The sequence below is a fragment of the Macaca thibetana genome, chromosome 11, assembly GCF_024542745.1.
Source record: "Macaca thibetana thibetana isolate TM-01 chromosome 11, ASM2454274v1, whole genome shotgun sequence".
Classification (NCBI taxonomy): Eukaryota; Metazoa; Chordata; class Mammalia; order Primates; family Cercopithecidae; genus Macaca; species Macaca thibetana.
In genome coordinates this window covers 49,083,648-49,095,198 of record NC_065588.1, presented here as the reverse complement: position 1 = coordinate 49,095,198, position 11,551 = coordinate 49,083,648, and the positions used below count along the sequence as shown (strand labels likewise).

The 11,551-nt window shown below is 44.7% G+C and overlaps 1 pseudogene; it reads right to left on the bottom strand.

The window, feature by feature from the left end:
- Positions 1 to 4,154: 4,154 nt before the first annotated feature.
- Positions 4,155 to 4,668, bottom strand: LOC126931600 (ADP-ribosylation factor-like protein 2-binding protein; annotated as a pseudogene).
- Between the last annotated feature and the right edge of the window lie 6,883 nt (positions 4,669 to 11,551).

Here is an 11,551-nt window from a genome sequence, read left to right as displayed (position 1 = left end):
TACATTCTGGTGTTTGTCTTTTATTCCAGGAGTCACAGAATAGATCATGACCCAAAAGTGATGAGATATCAGGTGATGGTGATGGTTTTCCAGGAATTTAAAAGTGGGCATAAAGGCCACTGAATAGTCTTGCCTTCTCCATCTATTTGGTTACGTTGTTGTGATAGGTCTGCCCAGGAGTATGTTGTTTAAGGGGAGACCTTCCCCACTCCCAAGAAAGTCCCATCCATCCTCCAGCCTCTAAGCAGGCCTCTGCAATTCAGTCTTGGAAGAAGAGGGTTCTGCAGTTCATCAAGGAAACAGATTCCACTGGGACTTCAGTTCCTTTGTTCCACCCCCATCCCAGCCAGACACAGAACCAATCCTCCTTCTGCAAACACAGATCTTGGAATCTGAAGGGGTCAATACATAACATCCTCTTCTCCTTGCATAGATTCTGAGCCAATTAAAAAATAGGACAAATGAATGAGCAGATGGAGGGCCAATATTGCCTTTATTACCAATAAAGTAGATACTGGAGCATGTGTTTTTTTTTTTTTTTTTTTTTTTTTTTTTTTTTACCTCGGATGGAAAGGGCTTCTCCTATCACAGGACCTCAGGATTAGGCCAGATTTTCTACCTGGGCAGGGGCAGCCTAGGGCCACTGCGGCCTTCCCTATGGGGTCAGATCCCTAATAGCCGAGGGAGAGCACAAGAGAGAAGAATATAATCTTGCTGTGGACAGCCAGATCCTAAGAGATGGAGGGGCATTGCTCTGCAAACTCAACTCTTCCTTCCAAACTCACCGATCAGGTAAGAGAGTGGGTGGGAGTGTTAAACCAGTAAAACTCACTCCAGGTGGGTATACAATTAGGAACGGGGATGATGTGTGCCTGCCCTCACACCAGCATTTACCAGCCATTTTCAGAAAACTGAAACCCGAACCCAGGGAGCACAGGGGTAATGAGATAGTCACTGAGAGAAACCAGGAAAATTGGGGGCCTCAGGAGATGACATTTAGGATCTGTGATTTTTCCCTACCCCGCCCCCCAACCAATCCCCTCTGCAGGCCACTAAGCATGGCAAAATGCTAGTTTGTAAGTCACTGTAGACCAAGTGTTATTGCCCATAAGTCAGGTCAGGGCTGGAATAACGAGAGGGCATCTGTACATTTGTCTAATGTCCAAGGGGAGTGCCAGGGCCTGGTCTCTATATTTCTGAGCCTTAGCTCACCCCATTTAATCTCTAAAGTACTGTAGCCCTGGCCTCAAGAATTGGAGAAGAGGACATTTTAAAGTTTCTATACCTGAGAGATCAATAAATACTTGCCCATCTTTTCATGGCTTACAAGCAGGAGGTAGTGCCCTTTCCACTTTCCCTTGGCCTAGCTCTGGGTACTTTGAGCAGGCGCAGGCAGTTCTGAATTGCTGCTCTTACTGGCCTTTTAGAGACGCTGCAAGAAACATAATCGGTTGTCTCCCCAACTCCCCACAGGAAAACACCCTGGGAGCTCTGCTCCATATGTTGCTGGGTAGTAATCTCAGGGCCCTGCATAACAGGTGGGGAACTGAGCAAAAGTTTGGTGGTCAATTGAAAGGATGAATAGAGATGAATAAGGGAAGTGGGCCTCCCATCCCCTCAGCCTGAATGAAAGATGGGATAGGTCACACGCCAAGGTAGGACAGAGTGAAAAGTTTACAGTGAGGACCTAGGACACTCTTTTGAACTCTTGTGAGGAGGAATGGTGGAGGGGGCTACCAAGGGAAGTAGTGAAAAACTTAAGAATACCTCGAATTAAAGGAAGGGGCCTATTAAGAAAGGCACATTGTAGAAGCAGCCTGGAGCAGGCCTGGGAAGGAAAGAGACTCTGGGCAATAAGGAGGAAGGGCAAGGGGTCAAGGCTCAGCTATCCAGACCAAATCCCAGGAGAACTCCAGGACTAGTGTCATCTTCCATGTTCTTGACACAGTGGCACTAAACCATGTGACAGTGGAGCACATGGTGAAGCTCCAGGGTGAAGGCATCATGTCTGAGTCCAGGATAGGGGCTGGGGAGAATAGAACATTTTGAAGACTGTGGGAGACTGGCAATCTTGGGCTGTCTCAGCCTTACAGAATCCCTCAACCCATCGCCCATCTAAAGACAGAACTGGGGCAGCTCTTTGTGTTTGAAGGCAGCCAGGGTAAGTACAGTAGGTATTTACCTGTGTGGAATGGTCAAAAGGGTGACAGGAACCCTTCGGAATTCATACTGGAAATCCTACCAGTTGTCTTTAGAATTAAACAATCTGTCTCCTAGTGGCAACTACTTTGTTGTTTTCCATCCTTTATTCTTTATCCTTCACTCTTCTCCCTCTCCTTCTAGATATCTTTTACTAAATTATAAAAGCAACACACATTTAGAGCAAAAATGCATAAAATTTTAGCAAATTAAAAGAAGATTAAGATCATCTATGATTCTACCATCCTGACATTTTCCTACATTCATGCATGTGCATGCATGCACACATATTCATAGAAATATATAAAATATTTTACAATGGGGTCTTAATACATTCTGCTTTTTAACTTGATTTTTCACTTAATGTACTGTGGAATTTATCCATTTAGTTATTCAACAACTATTAATAGACTGAATGCCCACCATTTTCTAGCTACTGTGCCAGGCCCAAGGATACAGGGGAGAACACATACAGTTTCTGCCCTCATAGAATTTATAATCTAGCTGATAAGAAATTTACTAATTAGCATCTTTCCACAACAGCAAATGTAGATTGAGATCATAATTTTCTTTTTCGGTGCAGATTCTTATTTTTACTTAACAAACAAAATCAAAGGTACACATTAGGAACTATAAACAATTATATGTTTTTCTTCTTTCTAGAGGTGTGACATATATGTTTTCTAGTCAGCAATGTCCTACCAAACATTTTACTAACATGAAGCCAGACAGATGACCTTTGATACCTCTGAAGCCTTTTGCTACCTCCTCTTACTCAGGCTGAACTAGACCAGTGGAACACCATTTTTTTGCAAGAAAGATTTTGAAAGGAAGAAGGATAGAGTTGGAATTACAGAGCTTGAAGAATTACATTTTAGCAAACTCACCCCCACCCCAACCAAAAGCCTAACAGACTGATTTATACGGAAAGGATTTTAAGTAAATCTGTACGAATACACTTAACATGCTGTAAGTAAAAGATATCTTTCAGTTGATTTCCAGCACATAGCATACATCCATTGATGTCCAGTAAAATAGGAAATTCAATAAAAAAAAACATTTTTGCCTTCATAGCACTACAATTAAAAAGTACAAGCCATTGAATACTTAGATCTTTAAGGGGCTATTCAGAAATTCTAAAATCAGATCTACTGTATTAGATCTACCGCTTGAGTATTCATCTACAAAAATATTTTTTCAACAATGATGTTTAAAAAAATAAAGGCTTCTCTAGAAACTGTGGGACCATATCAGGACTAGCAGAAGACAGTGATAAAAGTACTGCAAACCCACGCCTAGGAATTGATTTTCCCATGTAGATTTTGGTTAAGGACATGTTTTTCAGTTGCTTCCTTCGGCCAAGACTGGCTCTAGTTTTCTCCTAATAGTGCGCAGATAATAGGAGCTTCAGAAATCTCAAGTCAGGGGCAGTTGGTTTGAGTGACATCCTAGATAAATACTCCCAAAAAGTAAAATACCTGCACAGGTGGATCCCTAGGGTTGATGGTCTACAAATCTTACCCAAGTGAAAGAGCTGTGAGCACACGAAAGTTTGGTGCAAAGCCTGCCTGTGGTATTTGGGACAGGGAGGGTTTGTGATGATGTTATTTTCCATGTTGTTGACACAGGAACATGTATGGTGAGAAAAGAGGTCTTCCAGGTGGAATGCTAGACACAATCTCTTGTCCCAGAGTAGTCTGACCCTCAGAAGTTCCTGAGAGCGGTGTCTACTTTGGCAAGGGCAGTAGGGTTACTGAATACAAGAACGTGTTTCAGGAAAAGCAGAGGTCCCTGGAGGGTAAGATAATTATCTTTTTGATTCATCAATGCTTAACATTAAAGAAGAGCGGCAGAGTCAGTCTTTCCAAGACATATTCTGTCATTAGGAACAGACGCCTTTCCCCGCCTACTGGGCCTATGATGTCCAGAAGGCTCCCACTGCCTGGAGACACGAGCTAGTGCCACAGATTGTTTTGGATAGCTGGTGTGGAAGGTGTTTTTGCACAATGAAGTCACCACTAAGTCACCACTTAAATCCAGTCCCCGGCCTTCTTTTTCTGCTCTGTAGTCCAGAAACATCTCTTTAAATGCCAGAAGGTTTGTAAATGTGACTAGCATGTCGAATATGTCATCAGCCACTTCATCTTTATGGTGCTCTAATGTTGCTGTGAAAGTCGCCATGTTGAATTCTGGAATCCGCTCCAGCAGCTGTTCTTCAATATATTTTTCTACCAAAGAAAGGTATTCGTTAAAGATTGGTGTGTAGGTGAGTTTATTCTCTTCCGTGTCTTCAAATTCCTGGTAGTATTTGTCCATGAAATTTCTCTGCGGTACCTGGAACTCGAGATCCATGATGATGGCCTCAATAGAACCAACCACAGCATCAAATTTGGTTTCAGAGGCGGAAGAGATGGGCACTGCAAAGCTCTCTTCCTCTGGGGCTTCCGTCACTTCCGCTGCTGCGTCCATCCCTGATCTAGGAGCTGGCGAGCAGCCTCCTGTCAGCCTGAGACCCACAGAGTCCGCTTCCGTGCGTCCTTCTCCTCCCCCGCACCCCACCTCCCAGGTTACTGAGCTGTAGGTGCCATGCCCTGCCACCTGTTAAGACATGGCCAAGTCGTCCTTAATAACTACATAATATTCCATTATATAGATGTAGCATCTTTTGATATATATATTCATTTCTACTTTTTTCACTGTGGTAAACGTTGCTGCAATGAACACACACTTCTCTGGACTCTGGTCCTATTCGTTCTTTAAGATAAGTTTTTAGAGGTTATTGGAATTGCAAGGCCACTTAAAATTTTTGATTTATATGGTCAGGCTGCTCTCAAGAAAGATTGTACCAATTCATGCTTTTGTAAGTAATGTATAAGACTTCCTATTTCTCCACAGTCTTCTGAACACTGTGTGGTATTCTTTTTTAGTTTTTTTTTTTATAGTTTTCTATTTTCATTTCTTTGACTGCTAATGGGGTTGAGCATTACAAATATGTTTATTCGCTATTTAGCTTTCATTTTCTGTGAATTGTCTCTTCACTTATTCAGTCCATTTTCTCTATGAGTGATCATTTTGTTTTTCTGAATAATCTGTACATCCTCTTTGTAGATTAACAAAACTAGCCGGTTGTTTGTAAAAGCTATTATAAACAGTGTCTTATAAATGCAGATAAATATTACATCTAACTCTTGCCATGGTGTCATGACTGGATGAAAGAAAGACACACCTTATTGGCTACCTACTGTGTGAACAGCCTAGTGGTATGTCTGAGATCAAAGGATCTATGAACATTTTGAGCAGAAAAAGATAATGATTTCTTTTACTCCCAATTTTAGCAGAGGCTGTCCAGGGCACATTGCATTGTTTAGACTATGCCTGGATAGTCTGTTTAGATCTGGATCCCCCTAAAGAGACAAAGGCAAAGCAGAACCTGCTGGGGAAGGATGACGTGGATGGAGAAGATTTTATACTAATATCATATGCTGAGTGTTGACAGGACTGCAGAAACGTCCCTGAAGGGGGCCTGCTGACTGTCCTCTACAACCTGAGCTTTCACTCTCCACCCTGTCTTGCTTTTCTTTGTCAGGGGCTCTGGTGTTGGCTAGTCCATCTTCTTCAGGGGATCCTGATCCATGTACCACCATAGCTCCTGGCAAGTCACCCAGAAGCCAGTCCTACATATATCCTAGTCCCATTCTGTGGTTCCGCATTGGGAAGAAGCAGCTGCTCCTCTCTTCTTGCTTGTCTGAGGCAAGGACTCCAACAGCACCTCAGTCCTTCAAGTATCCAGCAACCATTCACAATTGTGCCAGAATCAGTGCCCTGTTGGGGATGCTGAGAATAGCTGGGGTGGGGTGACAAAGAGAGAACCTAGTTTAGCAGGAGGGAGACCAGAGGGGCTTACAGGATTGCAGGGAATTGGGGTCAAGTTGTGGGAAGAGGCCACCTCCAAAATTATGTCTGTGGTGGTAGATGAGATGACGGAGTGAGGCAAGGCTGGGAGAGAAACAGAAGCAGGATCAGCCCCCTAGGGATGTGGGGTCTGTAGTGGATGGGTGGTGGGCTTTCACGCTTTTGAGAACCTAGCACTCACTTCTGCAGCCCCTGTGGCTCCTGATTGCTCTTAGCAGAGTGCCTTACCCTAGGCTATGATCTCTCCCCAATGGCAGGTCTAGCACTCCATAGGATGGGCTGAGACCTTTGTTGCAGCCAACCCAACTACATAGCAGTTTAACCTTTCCCCAATCCCCAATCCTGCTTCATTCACTTCCTTACATATTGATCCGAAGAGTACTCTCCAATAAACTTCCTGTACACAATCTTCATCTGAGTCTGTTTTTGGGAATTTGACCGGAGACAGGACCAGAGGGAGCTGGTCAGTTGGCTGGTTGACTGGGATTTGGATGGGGAGCTTGCCTTTTTTTCTGGTAAAAACTAGTGCCCTGGGAGCATGGAGAAGACCCTGGGATCCTTGAAGACCTTGGAGGTGAAGGTCCGGTCATGGTGGGCAGCCCACCGCATGTATAGAATTCATGAGAACATTCTGCAGGGATTCTGGGGGGTGGGCTTCTCTGGCATGCTGCCATTTGATCAGTGGTAAACGCTTGCCTGGGACATTCAGGAAAGCCAAGCTAGAGCTGGGGTAGGGATTGCTGCTACTTAGGCCGGGCTTCCCAGGCCCCCTGCTGCCTTCTCTGTCTATTCCAGATGTTCTTTCTCCCACTGGCTGAATTTCTGAGGTCCCGACTCTGGTGTCCGAGTTCACTGAAGTAATGGCTCTTGCTAGCTCATCCCTGGCTGACAGAGACAAACTCCTAACTGTCCTCCTTGCCTCCAGGGGGCTCTGGTTGACCTCTTTCAATTCACCTTTGCTGGCAACAGGGGAGAGCAATTAGCAAAATATATGTATTAGAGCTCCTTTCTCACTCCCACTGTTTAGACTAATTATTTGGTTGTTTCAAGCCAGGCGTTCTGCCTTATTAAAGCTGAGGTTACTCACAATCAAGGCCAAATAGTCCACGTCTGAATTCCCATAAATTTATTTCATGAATGTTTTGCCCTGAAAAACTGGTAATTAAGATGCAGGGTCTGGCCGGGTGTGGTGGCTCACCTGTAATCCCAGCACTTTAGGAGGCCGAGGCGGGCGGATCACGAGGTCAGGAGATCGAGACCATCCTGGCTAACACGGCGAAACTCCGTCTCTGCTAAAAATACAAAAAATTAGCCGGATGTGGTGGCGGGCGCCTATAGTCCCAGCTACTCAGGAGACTGAGGCAGGAGAATGGCGTGAACCCAGGAGGCAGAGCTTGCAGTGAGCCGAGATTGTGCCACTGTACTCCAGCCTGGGTGGCAGAGCGAGACTCTATCTCAAAAAAAAAAAAAAAAAAAAAAAAAAAGATGCAGGATCTTAGCTGGCCAAAAATAATGCTTTGTAATAGAAGTACAGAGAAAACCTAGGACTTGAGGCATTTTTAGCTTATCTTCAGCTTTGTAAAATCATTGTGGTTTAGTTAGAATTGGCATGGTTTTTAATATAGGGCTGAATCAGTCTACTCAGTTTCCCTCTGCACACATGGCTGATGGCCTGAGTCTCCTGACTGTAACCCTTGCCTTACCTCCCACACAGATAGATACACACCCTTGCACTCACACCCACACTCTTGCCTTTTTGAAACAGGAAAGCACTGAACAACTGTGGCAACAGCACCCACATGCAAACTTTGGAGAACAAAGACCCTGCCGATGAGAGGGTGTGTCCTGTGGTTGATGGTCCAGAGATGATTTTCTGTCATTGTACATAAGGATGACACCATTAGTTAAAAGCTAATGTGTACTGAGTGCTTGTTATGTACCAGGACATGTTCTAAAATAATTTAATCCTCACAGCAAATTTTTATCTGATAGGTGGAAATCAAGGCATAGTGGGTTAAACAACTTACCTGAGGTAGTGTAACTAAGAGGTGGGGAGCCAAGATTTGACTCATGGGGTTTCACTACATACAACATGACTTAACTGACCTGAAGACGAATGAGGCACAAATGAAGGTTTTCTAGCACTAGATTCTTCTCATTCTGAAACTCATGATGTTAAACTGGTGTGCTGAAGTCTTCTGGACCTCTCAGGTCTTTTTGTGAATTAGAAATAGGTGTCCATTCTGTGCAGACAGCTTCATGGCTGCATGTCTTAGCAAAGGATAGCACTTGTGTAAACTAACAAATGTTTGTGTTCTTCTGGGTGGACATAGTCCATGGCAGAGCCCACAGCTCGGTGACTAGAGTATGGGCTAGATTTTCGCTCCCTTTCACATCCTTGGCCTGGAACTCTTATGTGTGACACAACCCGCACAACTGACATGATGGCCTGGTGGTTTTGTGTTAGTCTGTCACTATCCTGAGCCCTGAGATCTGGAGAAGAGGGGCCTTTCCTCAATCCAATGTTGAATCTCCTCAGTCCTCAGTTTCTGCAGCTGGCCTGCCTCCACACCACTCAGCATAGGATCAGCACTGCCTTTCTAGAATAAGATAGTAATGACACCACAGCTTCTCTATACCTGCTCTCCAGTGGCTCACTGTCACTCTAGGAGCTTTAGAATCTCCTGGTTTTAGATTCATTTCATCAAGGAGCACTGTGTTCACATTCTCTACAAACTGGACCTGCCCATGCCTTATCCACCACATCCACAAGGAAGTTGCCAAGTTGTGCCAGAATGAAGCTGGAAACCTATTAATGCAGACTTTTAAGGAATGTAGGAATTCAAAAACCATGTGCAAGTTACTGTTGTGATGATACTGCAAAGAATAGCTTATGTATACACCATATTTCAGTTGCAGTAAAGAGATCTGGTGGCATGAAGACTGAAGGTTGTCTATTAGATTTGGCTTTTAGGAAGTCAGGGAGAAAGGCATTCTTAGGAATGTGATGTCCATGATGTCAGGGTTATGTACAGAACTAGATTTCATGGGTTTAGGAGTTGATCAAGACAGGGAAGTAGACAAAACGGGGTCATCCTTTTCAGACACTTAGTTGAGAAGGGAAAGAGACACAGAGTGATAGCAAGAAGGTGTCATGGGGTGACAAGAGGTACTGTAAGGGTGGGAAAGACTTGGATATGAGAGGAGGGGTTGAGAGGAGGGGCAGGAGAGAGAGGAGAGTAACGGATGGAGCAAAGAATTAGAGGAGATGGGTGGGGATACATCTTGAAGTCTTGTACCAGAAAAAGGAAAATCAAGTGGGTGTGGAGGCAGGCAGGAGTAAAGGCACGGAAGGGATGCTGAGGGGATCACTCCTGATGGCTTCAGTGTTCTTGGTGAAGTAGGAAGCCAGGCTTGGGTGGTCTCCCCTATCTGAGCTCAGTGCCTGCAGCAGGTGGAGGAAGGAAGGTTGTAGTCATGGCCTTGAGAAGGGACTTTGTTAGGCTGATGGTTGAAAGATAGGGGAATAGGGGAATTGATGAGGCTGGTGAGAAGGTTGTCCAGATGGTGCGGTCCAGTCTGTTCTTTCTATGAGGAATGAGACAGCATCAATTTTCTTCACCACTTTCCACTACCTGGTCAATGCCTAGCACATAGTAGATGCTCAGAAAGTATTTGTTGAATGAATGGATAATGCTTAATGTGAGAAGAGCAGGAAAAGAAGCCAGGAGAGAGCTAACAGCCTCGGAAAAAATGAAGGGGTTAAGGCAATGAGATTATTTATATGAGTGAGGAGCAGATGTGATGAGAAGTAGGTGGGAGAGCCCTGGGAGATAGAAAGTTATGGCCAGAAAGTGGAGCTTGGGAATTAAGCTTCTAGGAGGGAGCAGTTCTTGGTGATGGTCCAGGCTGCAGGCCTGGAGTGTGTGGTTGAGGTGGAGTGAAGGAGAAGGTGACCAAAATTGAGAAGACCCAGGGATTCCATGTCTAGGACGCTGAGTGGGTCACCCTCTCAGAGGTGGAACTTACCAAGGACGATGGTGGTAGGAGGGAGGAGATGCATGGTGTTCCAGAACCCAACAAGGGGAAGAAACCGTAGAAGTAATTTGTTCAACTTCCTACCAAATGATAGCAAGAAGATTGGCTTGGGTGGAATGACAGAGTTTTAACATTAAAGTGTTGGAGTCAGGATGGAGGAAAGAAAAAGGGAAAGGGGAGGGCATTTAAGGTCAAAAGAGGAGATCTTTCTGCTAGAAGAGGCAGGCTTGTCAACTTTTGGGTAGGAGAGTGACATGTTGAAAATGGTACTTGCATAAGATCATGTTGGCGGGGGTGGATGGGAGCAAAGGGAAACTAGAGACTCTGGATGATCTTTGGGGAGCAGTGAGCCACATCCAAACTCATGACCCACTGCAGTTTGCCAGGCTGTCATAAACAGCATAAATTCTTCCCACTCAATGTGTCAGGCTGGTACATACCCCTGTGTTCATGGATATACCGCGCTCTGCTTCATAGCCTTCAGCAGCCAGCAGCCTTTGATGATCTTGCTTCAAATGAAGCTGTAATATTTGCCACACAGATAGGTTTCTGCAAGTCTCTTTATCTCCCCAACATGGGATACTCTTTATCCTCTCCATCAATTCACCTCAAGATACCTTCTCTGGGAAGTCTTCCTTGACTAACTGACCTCCATAGTTCCCATTTCAATCCCCTCCTGTAACTGCAATAGTCACATGACTGTTTCTGGTCCCATCTGTGTCTGCCTCATGCTCTGGGTAAGAGTGTCAGGCTGTTTGCTTTCTGGGTATTAACAGAACACATTTTCTCCTTCCTATAAACTTATTGTTATATGATCAAGAAGCTATTCAATAAATGAAAGAGAACTGCATTTGCTTAAGCTTTAGCTCCCATGTTGTCTTATCTGTCTTGCAATGAGTGCCCTTCCCAAAATCTTTAAGAGCCGACTTGCCATCCCATGATCTACTCCTGTGGTGCTGTTTACAGAGGCAAGCACAACATTAGATTCCTGTAGATGTGATGGTGCCAAAGAATGCGTCTGTTCTAAGCCTGGTATAAGCACCTACCAGAGGTGAAAATAACTGTAGCCTCCAGGGCAACCTGAGCGTGCTCTTTGTTTTTATTTTAATCAACTGTAACTAGAAGGTTCTCAGTCATCAAGTTGTTTATGTTCATGCACAGGGTCAGTTGGCAGTGAACCTACCCCTGACACCCAGTCAAAACTTCTCTTCCTTCCAGAGGTGATGGCACGGCAGCTCCGAGTGCCCAGCTCTCTGGCCTGTCTGCAGGGAAGGCCTTCTAGCACCCCTGCTACTGTGGTGTAACTTTTTTCTTGGCCTGTGCTCACCAGAAACCACTGGATTCAGATCCTCTCTCCTTATAGCCAGGATGACTGTTGCTGTTACCCCGGGTTAAATTCTTA